This window comes from Hibiscus syriacus, unplaced genomic scaffold (assembly GCF_006381635.1).
Source record: "Hibiscus syriacus cultivar Baekdansim isolate YM2019G1 unplaced genomic scaffold, ASM638163v2 tig00110330_pilon, whole genome shotgun sequence".
Taxonomy (NCBI): domain Eukaryota; kingdom Viridiplantae; phylum Streptophyta; class Magnoliopsida; order Malvales; family Malvaceae; genus Hibiscus; species Hibiscus syriacus.
Window position 1 is genome coordinate 1,304,272 of NW_024062686.1, and position 8,664 is coordinate 1,312,935.

An 8,664-nucleotide genomic window follows, 5' to 3' on the forward strand; every position below is an offset into this window, starting at 1 on the left:
AAATGGAGCTGAGAAGTAGAGACAATCCTAACTTCATTCTCAGAATTTAAAGCAGGTGAGGTGGGGGTTCCACACACATGTGCATGCTAATTAACCCACTTACCTATATTCTCTCTTCCGTAAATTGCGAATCCATAAATATTTTTTTTAACATACACACATGATTTTTTTAATAGTATGAATGACTATAATATAATATTTATTTATAATTTCTTAACCGATTGATAACACATATATACTCTGCATATACAATTGCTCAAACTCAACCTTTGAGAAGAACGATATTTCTTTTTATCACCGTAGCAAATTGACGGGTTAGACGTCTTAGAATGTGAGAATAATCGAATGCGAAACATCTTAATTATTGGGAGGGATAGGGCAAATGGATATAAACATTGGATCCAAATAGTTGAAGAATGGGAGATTAGTGGGGAATGATGGTGTCCAAATTCATTTTTAACCTGTTGGGTGGTCACCGTTGCCAAAAGAGATAATGGGAGACAAATAAAGGACGATGGGGACATCAAGTCGTGGATTTATCAGCAACTTTCATGTTACATCAATTTGTTTTAAAATATCACAACAGATTCATAATTCATTTTCTTCTCGTGCTTACATCCGAAACCTATCATTGTAGAGGGAGGCAGTGGATTCCAGTGTAAGAAAATAAAGACAGGCTTCTAGATTTTTTTTTATATAGTTTTGTACTAAAAAGATAGGTAGATTTGCTAAGCAAGAAGAAAAACAAAACACCAGTCCTGCTTGGTTGGGTGCCCACCACATCCCCATGTCGGATTCATGCATTCTTCTTTTGAAAAGATGGTCACTTTTTTTTGGTTGTAGAAATTATGCATACGGACGTTCAAGTATTTCTATAAAATTTTAACGTTTATGATAAGTAAATTAATATAATTTTATTATTTTAAGATGAATTAAGACTCTTGTTAACCCTAACTTTTTCTGTCGTTTGAAAGTTCTAAAAAAAAAACTCTAAAGCTGCATCTCTTTTTCCATTCCTATAGTCTATTATTGTGGCCGTCGATACTTTTTTCTTATATTACATCTTTATTTTATATTATTTTTTAATAATTATGTATTTATTATAATATTTTTTTAATATTTGTATTGTATGTAATTTATTATAATATCTTTTTTTTCTTTTAAAAAGTAATCGTGTGAAATAACTGAATTGAAATTCAATTTGTTAGACAGGATCAAAATGAAGTCACGTTCACAAGAATCCTGAAACACATGCATTCCAAATTCGACCTTATCACATTTACCTTAATTCCCTTCCCCCCATTCCTAATATTTTGTCCCTTTGTGTTTGTTTTTTATTATTATTTAAATTCCTCAGCTATATATATATATATATATATATATATATTTGTCAGATCAACATTAATCATTGGACAATAATAATAAATACATTTTCCCCATTCAATTTGCTTCTTTTTTTAAGGTTTCTATTATTCATTCAACCTTCATTTTTCTTTTATTCTAACTTTAGATTAGAGTAAAGACAGTACAATTAAGAAATAATTTTTTTAAATATTGTTGTTCATCTCAGATAGGGATGGCAATAGGTCGGGTCGGGTCGGGTTTTTGGGTCACCCGACCCGACCCGAGAAGAAAGGGTCCTCCAACCGTGACCCGACTCGAAGAAATAAGGTTTCACCCAACCTGACCCGACTATATGACTTAGAAACCCGACCCGAAATAAAAAAAATGTTTTTATTCAATAAAAACAGTGACTTAATTGAAAAAAATTATATATAGAGGGTTAATATTGTAATTATCTCTAAATATATAGGTAAAATTATATATATATTTCGGGTCGGGTCGGGTCAGTTTTTTTCACTCTAAACCCGATCCGAATCCGATTTTTTTTTTTTAAAAAAAAAAAATCCAACCCGATCGGATCGGGTCGAGTCGGAACCGGTCGGGTTCGGGTTGAGTTGCCATCCCTAATCTCATATACTCATTAATAAAATGTTTATACATATATAATTAAATTGTTTTAAAGAAAATTAGAAGGTGAAACAATGTCTTCAGTGACAATGGGTAGGTGGGATTAGGTTTTGAACATTGATTTCCACTTATTAATAAGTTGCCAATTATTTAGTTATTAACCCTACCTTCAATGTGCTAAATTCCCTAATTCAACCCGAGCCGACAGTATAAGATCCTTTTTTTTCCTTCACGTTCTTAAGGCTTTGCCTTAATTAATCTAGACAGACCCGGGTCACACATTTGATTTTGGTGGGTGAGTCTCCAAATAGAGATTTTTTGTATACACAAAGACTCGAACTCGAGACTTGCTTAAGTGATATCACGCTGCTTACATAAACCAAGACAATATAAAATCCTTAAATAGATAAGTCCCAGTACAATATAGGACCTAATTTTTATCCTTTAATTTACTTTTGGGGAAAGTATATGGAAGAGGCAATTAATTAGATAATCTATCAAGAATGATAAATTTGAACCCTAATAGAGACGGGACCATATGCTCACATTTATGTAACATCAAAGCAAATATGATAAATTTGAATCTTAAAATTGACAAACCACGCAAAAGCACATGTATGAAAGGAAACGGTCTGGTTGATCATTTGGTAAAATGCTCCACGAGAGCTTCATTTCTTTCTTCATACGATCACATCTAAAAATGAATCAATATCACCGATGATTTTTTATATATATCTTTATAATTTTGGTCTTATTTGTGTAAAATAATTAGATATCGGGTGTGTGAACGTTTAGTGTCAAAAGATTGAGAGTTATATTTAAACAAATAATATCTTGTACTTTCCTCAGATTAATCAGAAAAAATAAACAATTAGAATTGTTTTCGTTATTAGTAGTTATAGATCGTAGGCAAACCCACCAACTTCGGCGCAAATGGTGAAAGTGTAAATAAATGTTAGCCAACTTTGAATGGGGCAAATGGGGCTATATTGTTAATCTCATGGTACCCTACCATCACAATTTGAAGTCCTTCAAGTCATTGTGTGGGTCTCAAGTGTTGCACAAAAGAGGGTGATCCCTTTGGGTTTTTTTACATCACATTGTTGAAGCTTAAAGCGATACAAGTGAATATTATTATACTAACAAAGGGTAGTTTCAAATAGTAAGCAGTTTAATGACGTTTCGAGTTTAAATCCTTGTGTATGCAGAACATTATCGCTATGAGATTCACCCAACAAAACCAGGTGTGCGACTCGGGTCGGTCCAGATTAGTCAATGCAAATCCTTTGAGAACTGAAATGACAACCAAAAAATACTATTATTATACTAGAGTTAACAATTTAAATTCAAGGATTAATATGAAAAAATAATTAAATTCAGATACCAAACGAACATTCGTATATCCAATAGATTGACATTGCTTACAAGGATTAAACAACTGAAGGGGAAAAATAAAACAAAAGACAACTTTTGTTTTTTAAACTCAACAAAACTTTATTGAAAAAGAAAATGAATGGTGAAAGCCCAAAGAAAAATAAAGGCGCTTCTTGATTGATTCGAAAATGAAATATGTTTTACGTTATATTTATTTAAACTTTATAATATATCATTTGCAATGTTTTTCCACATTGAAAGGGTTTCAATTCAAGAATACTTTAATCAAATGGAATAAAGAATTCCTTGTTGTTCCTAAAGGTCACGGATTCTAACACTAACGACTGTAGCATGACGATGGGATGTTTATTATCAAATAATTGAGAGTATTTAGAACAAATACTATTTTAACTTAATAAAAAAATCAAGAATACCTTAAACATATATCAAGTAACTTCAATACCCAATAACTAACGATCCATGAAATTTGATTGTCACAATCCAAATTTGAACTTAGAAAATTCTTTAAATTTTAATTAAATTAAGTAGCAGTTTAAATTAGATTTTGAAGAATCAATTGTTGTAATTAAGGAAATTTAGAGACTTATTCGAAGTGAATTGGAAATTATGATTATATCATAAATTAGACACTTACAGTGGTATCGTCGAAAATGCTAAATACCTATATTGACCAACAACAAAAAACTTTAAACACTTAAAAATGAGTATAGTTTGAGCGTTTTTGTAATTAAGTCTTAAATTTAAGATTTCATATAATCAAGTTGACTTAGATTTGAGATTATTTAAATTAGGATATTTAAAATTAACAAACAATCGAAACGACAATCTAGCTAACAAAGTTACAAACTGAATATATATTGTATTTGCATTTGCAAGTGATTTGAAGTTGCATGGCATGTGTCATGTGGGAATAGCCCTCATATGTGGTCCAAATACATCGGCAACTAGTTTCCTCTACCCTAAAACTAGAGGGTTTCTTTTTTCCCTTTTTTATAGAGCTTTAACAGTTAAAACAGCTGTTCCAAAAACACAAGGAAAAAGCAGCGGCATTTCATTCGTAGCCAGTACTACAGCATGACGAAGACAAGCTTTTTATAACAAATTACCCCCACCCCCACCAATCCTACTGTACAAGAAAGATCCAAAAAAACAGAAAAACTTCAAACGTTTAAGCATACCCCTCGTAAAGAAAACATAGAATAGTAAACTAGAACATAAACCAACTCACTCGAAACATTAAACATCTTAAATGCTAAGAAAATCTGGTGGTGGTGATTTAGGTGCTGGATGCTGTTGTTGGTCTTTTGGATCCCTTGTAATTGTTGCAGTCGTTGCACTAGAAGAATCTAGACCGGTGCCGGGAGATGGTGAGGACTCGGAGACGACCGTATCTCCCTGCTGCTTCGTGGAGGGTGAATTCGGGAGTTCCATTAGGATTTGAACCACTTCCCTCATTGTCGGTCTCTCTACGGCCTGTTCTTCGACGCAGAGCATCGCAACGTAGAATACGTGCATCACTTCGTGGAGAGGAACTGAAGAGAGTCTTGGATCAAGGATTTTGAGAACCCCTTCCTTCTTCGAATCCGTCATTTTTCGAACCCATTGAACAATGTCCACACCATCACCGAATTCACCCACGGGTTTTCTACCGCAAACAAGTTCTAAGAGGACTACACCAAAACTATAAACATCACTCTTCTCGTCCACCTTCAGCGTGTAGGCATATTCTGGAAAAGAAGAAACAGGGGGATGAAATGAAATTCCAAGTCAAATTACTATTACATCATTTGAAACATGCAGTTAGAACTACCAAATTTTAGCTTCTTGGCAGGAAGTTTGGCTGGTCAAACTTAACTAGATTGATGTTCTTTGAAAGCTGCAATATTGATTGCAATGAAGAAAAAATAAACTTCCTTTAACACGATTTGGGAGCATAAAACATGTAAAACCCAGAGTCAATCGAAAGTACATACGAAATTATTGGTAGGTCTTAACGCATGATCCAAACTTGAATGATAAAAAGAGTCAAAATAAGTATCGAGTTGTTTGAACTTTCCCCCCTAAAGAATAGTATAAAATAAAATACACATTGAATTAGAGGTTAAGTATATACCTGGAGCAATGTATCCGTACGAACCAGCTATGGCGGACATGCATTCAGATGTGCCGGAATCTTGCAGAAATTTGGCAAGGCCAAAATCAGCGACATGGGCTTCAAAATCTGAATCGAGGAGGATGTTGTTTGATTTCACGTCTCGGTGGACAATCAAAGGAGAACAATCATGATGAAGATAGCATAGTCCCTTGGCAGCCTCAACGGCGATCTTATATCTCGTATCCCAGTGTAAATGACCCCCTTTCTTGCCATGAAGAACCTCTCCTAAACTCCATTAGGCATATACTCGTAGACCAAAAGATTTGTTTCATGATTTGAGCAAAAACCCAAGAGTCTCACGATGTGCCTGTGCCTAATCCTGCCCAGTGTCTGTATCTCAGCGTTGAATCCATGATCATGAGAAGAACCCCGGCTCATTGCCGGCAACCTTTTAACCGCGACCTGATCACCACTAGGCATAGACCCCTTGTACAATCCAGCACCTCCTTTTCCAATTATGTTATCCTCCTGCAAACAACCAAGACATCACAAGTGAAATCCAAGCGCTGGAAGCAGTTAACTTCCAAGCCCGGGAATCGCTTGCTTTTTTCAACGATCTTGCTTTGATTATGGCTGCGACTGCAAACAGATGGAGAAAACAAGCAAGCTAACGAGCAAGCTTCAAGAAGCAGAGAGTCTTCCTTTAACATGAGTTTCATGGGTTCCATTAGCAACCCCCTCTTTACAAGGCCCCAAATAAGGACCACAAAGTTCAGGGTTCCCCAAAAATGAGGTGTAGTTGAAGTAACTAAACTGACCACTGCCCGGAACCAAACCAGAAAGATTGTTATATGAGAAATCAACTGATGTTAAACTTTGCATAGTGGATATTGATGAAGGAATATTACCCATGAGATGATTTCTCGAGAGATTCAGGTAGTTTAATATCCTCATACCTATGATCTCAGTGGGAATTTCACCCGAAAGCTCATTTCGACTAAAATCAACAAAAGTTAGCAGCTTGCATTTGCAAATCCCAAGAGGCATCGACCCTGAAAACTTGTTCCGACTAAAATCAATCTTTGAAAGTTGTTGCAGCTTTCCCGGAAGTAGATTGTTCGATAAACTAATTTGCCCCAGATTCACAGAAACGTAAGAATCAGTAACTGGGAACTCCCCAGTTAAATAGTTATCCTGCAGTTCAACTTGTGTAAGCTGAGGCAAACCGAGAAGGCCTTTGGGAATGGATCCGTTGAGATAATTTTCACCCATACGAATCCGACTGAGGGACTTACATTTCCCCAAAGACTCTGGAATTGGACCAAACAAGAAATTTCCCAAAGTAATCAACGTTTGCAATGTGTTGCCGGAACACATATCTGGCGGTAAAGTCCCCGTTAACTTATTCGAGGAAAGATCTAGGACCTGAAGCTTTTTGTTGCTACCCAGCTTCTGGGGAATGCTCCCCGTGAAGTTATTTTCCCATAACTGTAATACCTCCAGCTCGGGCAACTCGCCAATAAACTCAGGAATCTGTCCGTGAAGCTTGTTTCTGAAGAGGTTGAGCAGAGTCAAGTTTTTAAGCTCAGCGAAACTCTCGGGAATCTCACCGGTAAACATATTGTTGGATAAATCCATGGATTTCAAGCTTTTTAAGGTTCCCAGCTCGGGAGTTAAGGATCCAGACAGTGTATTGACCTGGAGAAACAACGTATCGAGCTTCTGCAACTTTCCAACCTCCGGTGGTATTTCGCCGGATAACATGCAGTTAGCGGCGTCGAAACGAACGAGTTTCGACAAGTTCCCGATCTCCGGTGGCAAACCACCTTCAAAAGTATTGAAGTAACCAATGTACAACTGCTGCAAGCTGCTTAAGCTACCGATTTCAGGCGGTATTTTACCACTGAGTTCGTTACCCGAAACGGCTAAATATTCTAGATGCTCCCAACGGCCGTAACTTGACGGGATCTGACCGCTGAAATAGTTCCCTCCCAAATGCAAGTGTCGCAGATTAGGAAGCTCCGTGACGGAAACCGGTAACTCCCCCGTGATGTTATTGTTGTATAAATCAAGTACTTGGAGGGCTTTCAGATGGGAAAGTTGGGTAGGAAAGGAACCGTTGAAAACATTGTTGGAAAGGTTGAGATAACGGAGATTTGAGAGGGAGGCGAGCTCCGTCGGGATTGGACCGGAGAGCAGGTTAGCGGCTACGGAGAGGTTTTTGAGGAAACGGAGGTGGGAAAGGGAGGGAGAAATAGATCCGGACAGGGTGAAGTTGGTCAGGTCGATGGATGTCACGTGACGACGGGTGCGGTCGCACGTGACTCCTGTGAACGAGCAGAGCGGGGTAGTCGCATTCCAGTTGGAGAGGTAAGATTGAGGGTCGTCGGTTATGGAGGATTTAACGGCGATGAGGGCGCGGAGCTCCGAGACGGCTCTTGCGGCGAAGCAGTGTGAAATGTGGAGGAGAAGAAAGAAGAGGAGGAGCAACCTCATTTTTCTCATTTTTTTTTTCTTTTCTTTTCTTTTCTTTTCTCTCCCTGGAAGGGAAAGTAGTTGAAATGAAAGTGAAGAAAGAGTGAGCCAGCTAAGGCTATAGAACAAGTGCGGTTCGGTTTTTTTTTAATTAATATATCTAATTTATTGATCGATTAATTCAAATCGATTATTGTATTTTTTAATTTATCTTTTGCATTCTTTAATATTATTATTTTTATTTTATATGTCGAAATTAATAGTTAAACTAATAAAAAGATTTAGTTGATACAATGATCTGGGAATTTAATCTTAACATCTTTAGTATGATTTACAATCGAAGCGAAAGTTTAAAAATTTAAATGTTAGTTTGTCGAAGTTAAACCATAAGAAGAATGTAAGGGACCAACCACCTACCAAATCCAAGGAAGCTAACTCGTTGAAATTATTCCAATTATTTGACTCGAAATAGTAACATAAAACATTAATTGTACTATTTTAGTTACCAAATAGAGTTGAGTTACTTGGGAAGTAAAATAGTGGGAGAATGGGTAAAAAGACTCGGCTCCAAGCTTGAACAAATGAGATTCCCTCTTTTTTGCAATTTTTTTTAATAAATACTAAAAAAAATTGGTGACCAAAACTTGAGAAAATGAAAGGGATAGATGATGGGATTGTATAAAGGTCACAAAATTTGGAGGAGAAAAGAAAGTGTTTGGTCATCCATT

General features: G+C 36.4%; 1 pseudogene; it reads right to left on the reverse strand.

Annotated features, from left to right (window-relative positions):
* Nucleotides 1–4,365: 4,365 nt before the first annotated feature.
* Nucleotides 4,366–8,027, reverse strand: LOC120119003 (annotated as a pseudogene).
* Between the last annotated feature and the right edge of the window lie 637 nt (nt 8,028–8,664).